Consider the following 8,448-nt stretch of genomic DNA (forward strand, 5'->3'; position numbering starts at 1 on the left):
CTCTTCACATGTTAACTTTGTTAATAAAGGAAGATAACTTTGATAATGATTGCCTATAAGGACTTTCTTTTGAACAGGATAAATCTCTGTGGCAGAGATCGCTGGTTCCCACCCCCACATCCACCCTCCACCTCCCCTTCCTTCTTAGCAACAGAACTCCGTTTTATGTGTTTAATGTGCCCAGCTAAAAGACCACCTTTCCCAGCCTCTTGTTCCTTTTGGCCCTCATAAGATGTTCTGCCAAAAAGATGTCCATGGAAACGTGCTGTGGGGATTCTGGGAAGTCTTTGTCAAGGGGAGGGGACACTTCTCTTGGATCCCTCTGCTTCTTTCTTTCTGTTGCCTGGAATATGTATGCCATAGCTGGTGCTCTAGCAGCCATATTGTTCCATGAGTTGCCTCTGAGGAGAGAAGCCACATGTGGTAGAACACAAAACCAGAAGCAGCCTGGGAGTCTGGTGGCTTCCATATTTTCCTTGGAACACCTGCTTTCACACTTGTTTTATGTATGACAATGAAAACTTTCTGTGTTTAAGCCACCACAGTAAGAGCTTTGCTACGTCCAGCTAAGCATAGTCCTAACATTGTCCGTGTTTCAAGATGAATGAAGGCATCTTAGTCCAAAGAGTTTTTTAAAAGTACCCGAGTATACATTTGGTGACTAGAAGCGCCTCCCTCTTTTCTGGCCCGAAGGGGTGTGAGAACCTCTGGGTTACATGAATCTGGTGCACTCAGATACATGGGGTGTCCTTCTTGTTCCCAGATTGACGACTCTGCTTTCTCTTGGTCCATGATGGAGGAGGAAGCCAAACGCATGCCTCTATCAGCAATGCTGCAGCCCCACACTTGCCACTTGAAGAAAGTGCTTTGAAAACCCAGACAGCCGCATACCATTAGAAACAGCTAAGAGGGCTGCAGCTGGCAAAGGCAATGCGTAGCTTTTTCCTTTCTTTTCACTTGTGTTTTCTTTTCTTGGCTTTAGCTTGATCTTAATCCATGTTAGCATTTCCATGTGTTTTCTCTGTAAAAGGAGTGACTTTGGAGCTTTGCAGATTGGAAAAATACGTGGGGTGAAGGGAGGGTGAGACCTGGGTGAGCCCAGACCCGGTGGTCCAGGATCCAGGCCCTCAGCATGGACTGCCCTTCCCCCAGGCAGGTCCAAGCCCGGGGTTGGGGACCGGGTTCGTGGAAGAGACCCCAAAGACACCCTGGAGAGGCAGCCGTGTGGTTCCTGGCAGCCACAGTGCAGAGACTCACTGCAGGAAACAATGGGGCACCTGGCCCAGTTACAAATGGGATCCGTGGGCACAAACAAGGGCAGAGCCCAGCGAGGAGCCAGCTAGCGCTCTGGAAATAGCGTTGTTGGCTGATTGAAGGCGTTTGTGGTTGAACCAGGTGGCCTATTTCAAAATAGCAACCTGACCAGGCGCAACTGGGCTCTCCTTCCCTCCTTGCAGATGTTGTGAGGACCCAGAGGCAGGGCCAATCCAGTCACTTCCAGAGGCTGCTCTGGTCCATGCCCCAAGGGCAGGAGTTTAAGAGGTGGTCCCAGGAGGCAGTCCTTGGTCTCAGTCTTGCCTGTGGGGGTCCCTGCACTGGCTGAGGCTCAACACTGCAGGGGAAGGCTGACTCCATCTCCAGCCATCCCGGAATTTCCCTTCATAGGCAGCCAATAGCAAGCTGGACCCCACAACTCTCTCGAGTGCTGACCCACGTGGGAGGTGCCGCGCCGTTCTCAGAGGGGCTCAGACAGAGGAGCCTGCCTTTGAGGGAAGCAGGTGCAAGTCCACCTCATTGCAGCCTCTTCTCTGCTCCTGTGTTTTTACCTATATTGCTCAAGACTTGGCCTTTGAAAGCTCATGTTGAAAGCTAGAGTTCCATGAATCATGAGATGTCACTGTTTGCAGAGGTTTTTTGTTTTTTTTTTTTGTTTTTTTGAAATGGAGTTTTCCCTCTTGTTGCCCAGGCTAGAATGCAGTGGTGCAATCTCGGCTCACTGCAACCTCCACCTCCCAGGTTCAAGTGATTCTCCTGCCTCAGTCTCCCGACTAGCTGGGATTACAGGCATGTGCCACCACGCCTGGCTAATTTTTGTATTTTTAGTAGAGACGGGGTTTCACCATGTTGGCCAGGCTAGTCTCGAACTCCTAACTTCAGGTGATCTGCCCATCTTGGCCTCCCAAAGTGCTGGGATTACACACGTGAGCCGCCGTGCCTGGCCAGGTTGCAGAGTTTGAAAATTTTTTTTAATTATATGCCCAGGTTATTATTGGTCCACTGAGCATTCTCTTGAACAAGGATGAAGCTCAGAAGCCCCTCTGCCCTGCAGAAGGCCCCCTCTGGCCCAAGTTCTGTCTCATCTTGGCTTTTGATCAGGCTTCCCCTGGGAGCTTTCCAAAAGTCCGGTGCCAGGCTGCACCCCAGGCCACTTGGGTCCTGTCTCCTGGGGAGGGTGTGGGTGCTCCCTGCCATCCCAGTATGTGCCGGGGCTGAGGGTTATTGCCAGATGTGGACACAGGGCACAGCCAGGGCCAGGTGGGTGCTGGAGCAAGGCCCTGCTGTCAGCTCAGGAAGCCTGACCTTTCGAGGGGCCCAGCCTTGCCGATGGCAAGTGAGCTTCAGCCTCCGCAACTCAGATTGCTGTGACCTGGGCTACAGTTAGAGACCTGGGCAAGGACGGGTCTTCACTGATTAGCAGCCTTGGGCACATCCTTGCTCTGAGCTGTAGGGCCCTCCTGTGTACCCAGGGATGAAAGCAGCCCCTTGCAGGCTCACTGTGAAGGTGGAGGCGAGAGCAGTGGGGGCCTTGCACAGTACTGGATCCATGCTGCTCCAAGTCTCTTCCACTTGAACAGTGTTCTGAGAACACTCAGATCTGGGTGCTCCCTGGGCTGGCCGCCTCCTTTATCTGCTGATCTTCTGATGGACTTTCCTAGCTCCTGAAGCATGTTTTCTCCTTCAAGAGATTTTCGGCCGGGTGCGGTGCCTTGCGCCTGTAATCCCAGTACTTTGGGAGGCCGAGGCAGGCGGATCACCTGAGGTCAGGAGTTTGAGACCAACCTGACCAACATGGCGAAACCCTGTCTTTACCAAAAATACAAAAATTAGCTGGGCATGGTGGCAGGTGCCTGTAATGGCAGTTACTCAAGAGGCTGAGGCAGGAGAGTTGCTTAAACCCAGGAGGTGGAGGTTACAGTGAGCCGAGATTGCGCCACCACACTCCAGCCTGGGCAACAGAGCGAGACTCCATCTTAAAATAAAATAAAATAAAATAAAAATAAAAAAAGAGATTTTCACTATTTTCTCTGTCCAGTTCCTTTGGGAGCTGTTCGCCTGTTGGGGGAGGTCACTGCCTTTCCCCATGCACTGGTTTGCTCGTATTGGAGACCAGCAGGTGCCTGTGGGTTTTTCCTTCTCTGCTTTATTTCCCCTTCCACTGACATTTCACATTTCCTCAACTTGGCCTTTCTGCTTTCTTTAGGGCCTTCCCCCACTCTATGTTCTGTCCAGGTGAAGTTGTGGGTTAATTATAATAATAACCCTCTGTTTTGTCACTATTTCCTCCCAGAGTGTTCTCTAATCAGCAGAACTTTTCTTCTGCTGGTTCTAAACCTCGGGCTAATCCGACCATGGTTTTCTGAGCGATTTGGTCTGTGTGGCCATGAAATCCCCGCTTGCTTGGCTGGGTCAGTTCACTGAGTACCCTGCCCATGGTTCCTTCTTGTCCTCCTAACCCCAGGGGGTCTTTGACGGCCCAGGCAGACAAGCCAATGCTGCGTGTGCTGGTGTGTGCATGTATGTGTGACGCGTGTGCACGTGCAGGCATCATACATCATAGTCTGTCATTTACGCACAGCGAGTTGCTTCTCCCCTTCCGCTGGTCGCTGTTTCCTTCTTTCCCTTGGGCCTGATGTTGCACAGTTACTTGGCAGAATTACCGCTCATTTCCCGGCGAGAGAGCAGAAGAAGTAATCAATTAATCTCCGAGGGATTTGGTCTAAGTGAAGAAAGCACGAGTGAGAATTTTACATCACCCTGTGGCGAAAGGTTTTGGTCCAATAATTTTCTAATGACAGTGTTTGGGTGTGGACATCGTGCCCAGCAACGTGAAAACATGATGTTTTGATGAGGGGTTATGAAAACTGATTCTTGGATGTATAGACACTAGCATTCACGAATTGCCAGATTCCATGGTACGGTGGCAGGAGGGCCTTACCATCTTGGTTTAAGTGAAACACAGTGTATTAGTTCATTTTCACATTGCTGATAAAGACATACCCGAGGCTGAGCAATTTACAAAAGAAAGGGGTTTCGTTAGACTGACAGTTCCACGTGGCTGAGGAGGCCTCACAATCATGGCAGAAGGCAAGGAGGAGCAAGTCACGTCTTACATGGTTGGTGGCAGCAAAGAGAGAGCTTGTGCAGAGAAACTCCCATTTTTAAAACTATCACGGCTAGGGGCAGTGGCTCACACCTGTAATCCTAGCACTTTGGGAGGCTGAGGTGGGTGGATTGCCTGAACTCAGGAGTTCAAGACCAGCCTGGGCAATATGGTGAAACCCCATCTCTACTAAAAAATACCAAAAATTATCTGGGCATGTTGGCACATGCTTATAATCCCAACTACTGGGGAGGCTGAGGCACAAGAATCACTTGGACCTGGGAGGCAGAGGTTGGAGTGAGCCGAGATAGCGCCACTTCACTCCAGCCTGGGCAACAGAGTGAGGTTCTGTCTAAATAAAATAAAATAAAATAAAATAAAACCATCACATCTTGTGAGACTCATTTACTGTCAGGAGAACAGCACAGGAAAGACCCGCCCCCATGATTTAATCGTCTCCCAACAGGCTGCTCCCACAACACACGGGAGTTATGGGAGCTACAGGATGAGATTTGGGTGGGGACACAGAGCCAAACCATATCACATAGTCATGGGGCTGTGGAGACCCAGGGTGGCTGCCTTTATCCCCACCAGGGCTGCTAGACACCCTCTCCAGGATTTGAACTGATGAACAGCACAGTCAGGGGCAGGACCTGGGTGCAGCTTCCCCCACTCTCGTGCATGTCCTTAGAAGGTACTTGAAGCAAGGCGCTAGCCCCAGGCTCCAAGAGATAAGAGCGCTGGGGTGCCTCATCAGGAACTGTGGTGCCCCTGCAGCTCCTCTCTAGGAAGGCAGAGAAGGTACCCATGTCAGCACCTTTCAGCTGGTGCCAGGTCAGACAAAGGCACTGTCTCCACTGCAAACAAACACAATTCTTTTTTGATGAACCAGAAGTCAAGAAACCAGGGCTGTAACACAGTAGTGAAGAGGTAGAAACAGCCCAAAAGTCCAACAACAGCTGCACGGGTAGGCAAAATGCAGGACATCCATACAGTGGAATAGTATTCAGCCATGAAAAGGAATGGAGTACAGGTACATGCTACAGCAAGGGTGAACCTTGGAAAAAGTGTGCTAACAGCAAAAGAAACTATCATCAGAGTGAACAGGCAACCTACAGAATGGAAGAAAATTTTTGCAAGCTACCCATCTGACAAAGTCAAATATCCAAAATCTACAAGGAACTTAACAAATTTACAAGAAAAAAACAAACACTCCCATCAAAAAGTGGGCAAAGGATATGAACAGGCACTTCTTAAAAGAAGACATTTATGTGGCAAACAAACATATGAAAAACAGCTCATCATCACTGGTCATTAGAGAAATGCAAATTGAAGCCACAATGAGATACCATCTCGTGCCAGTTAGAATGGCGATCATTAAAAAGTCAGGAAACAACAGATGCTGGAGAGGGTCTGGAGAAATAGGAACCCTTTTAAACTGTTGGTGGTAGTGTAAATTAGTTCAACTGTTATGGAAGACAGTGTGACAATTCCTCAAGGATCTAGAACCAGAAATGTCACTTGACCCAGCAATCCCATTACTGGTTATATACCCAAAGGATTGTGAATCATTCTACTATAAAGACACATGCACGCATATTTATTGCAGCACTATTCACAATAGCAAAGACTTGGAACCAACTCACATGCTCATTAATGATAGACTGAACAAAGAAAATGTGGCACATACACACTGTGGAATACTATGTAGCCATAAAAAAGAATGAGTTCATGTCCTTTGCAGGGACATGGATGAAGGTGGAAGCCATCTTTCTCAGCAAATTAACACAGGAACAGAAAACCAAACACCGCATATTCTCACTCATAAGTGGGAGTTGAACAATGAGAACATGTGGACACAAGGAGGGGAACATCACACACTGGGGCCTGTTGGAGGGTGAGGGCAAGGGGAGGGAGAGCATTAGGACCAATACCTAATGCATGCGGGGCTTGAAACCTAGATGATGGGTTGATGGGTGCAGCAAACCACCATGGCACATGTATACCTATATAACAAACGTGCATGCTCTGCACATGTATCCTGGAACTTAAAGTAAAATTTAAAAAAATAAATTCAAAAAGAAAAGAAAATATTGGGTTAAGTAAAAGAAACAGATACAAAAGACCCAAAATTGTATGGCTTAATTTATATGACATGTCCAGAATATGCAAATTCATAGAGACAGAAAGCAGACGAGTGGTTGCTTAGGGCTGAGGGTGACAAGGAGATTGGGAGGATTGAAGAAGTAACAGCTAAAGGGGCTTCTTTTTGGGGGTGATGAAAATGTTCTAAAATGGACGGCGGGGATGGTCACACAACTCCATGCTGAAAAGTGAATTTTACACTTTAAATGGGTGAATTGAATAGCATGTGCGGTATAGCCCAATAAAGCTGTTACAACAGAAAGAATCAAGAAACAAACAAAAGTGGCAGGGTTGGGAGGACGGCTCTGGAGGTAGCAGGGAGGGTCACAGTCCCCAGGGCCCACCTGGGAGCTCTCCCATTCCCCGGAAGACATGCTGCCACGGCCCCTCCCACCAGTTGTCACTTAATCTCTGGAAGAGTCACCACAAATGCCCTGTTGCGATGGCTCTTCCCAGCAGAAGGGGAGAAAAAAGAGGCCCGAGTCCCTGGGAACTGATCAAAGGTCTGAGCTGTGCTGGCAGTGACCATTGTGCAATTGAACAAACACGTGGCAGGAATATAAACAGACTCCACCTTTCAGCATCGAGGTTGGTTAGGAACGTGGCTTGACAGCCAGCTTTGTCTTCCTAAGCTGATGTTAAACTCCATCCATCACTTTCATTCTTTGCATGAATCTTGTTCTTTCCATTTGGAGCCACGTACTCTGGGTCTTAGAGAATGGAAACAGGCCCGAAAACCTATCAGATGCACTTAGGATAAATGAGAAGTCATTCCGTTTGTCATGGCGTTAGGAAGATGACGGTGACCCTGCAGGTAAAGATGGCCTTCCAGAGCATATTGCCTGAATCCTGCCTATATCCAAGCTGGTGAACTCTGGCTGCCTGCCAGCTGAATGATGGGGTCGTTTTCAATTCCACCCAGCTCCTAGCTTGCTGTTCTTTTCCTTCCCACTGGCCTGCAGCTCTCCCTTCCTTGGGTCCCCGGCCCCTGCCCTCAGCCCCACAATCCTGGAGCTGCATTCAAGTCCCTTATGGCCTTCTACACTCCGTGAAGACAAGCACACGAACCACTGTTCATTCTGTGGTAGACTGAATAATGGCCCCCCAAGATATCTGCATGCTAATCCCCAGATATGTGACCCTACAAGGCAAAGGCACTTGGGAGAGGTGACTAAGTGAAGGATCTTGAGCTGGAGAGATTTTCCTGGATATCCAGGTAGGCCCCAAATGTCATCGCAAGGGTCCATGCAGGGAAAGAGGGAGGGCAGGAGGGTCAATGAAGGAAGTAGAGATCAGAGCTGGAGAGAAGTTTGAAGAGGCTGCCCTCTGGCCTTGAAGATGGAGGAGGGGCCACAAGCCAGGGGATGCAGGCAGCATCCAGGAGCTGAAAAGGCAGGAAATGGATTCTCCCCTGAAACTCCAAAAGGAATACGAAGCTGCTGACACCTTGATTTTAGACTTTTGACATCGGGACCTGCAGTGTAACGTGCTATTCTGCCTGGGCTGCTGTGACAAAACACCATAAACTGGGCAGTTTATAAACAACAGATGTGTATTTGTCACAGTTCTGGAGGCTGGGAAGTCCGAGATCAAGGCACTGGCAGATTTAATGTCTGGCAAGGGCCGCTTCCGGTTTATAGCTGGCATCTTCTCACTGTGTCCCCACATGGTGGAAGGGGTGAAAGGTGTCGTTCTAGGGTACCTTTTATAAGGGCATTAATGCCATTCATGAGAGCCTCATCCCTATGAACTAATCACTTCCCAAAGGCTCCACCTCCTAATACCAGCACCTTGGGGGTTAAGATTTCAACACGTGAATTTGGGTGGGACATGCTCTCAGTCTGTGGCAGGTAATAAGCATGTGTCCTCCAAGCCCTTGAGCTTGTGTGCTTTGTTACAGCATTGACGGGAAACTGACACAT

This window comes from Macaca nemestrina, chromosome 4 (assembly GCF_043159975.1).
Source record: "Macaca nemestrina isolate mMacNem1 chromosome 4, mMacNem.hap1, whole genome shotgun sequence".
NCBI lineage: Eukaryota > Metazoa > Chordata > Mammalia > Primates > Cercopithecidae > Macaca > Macaca nemestrina.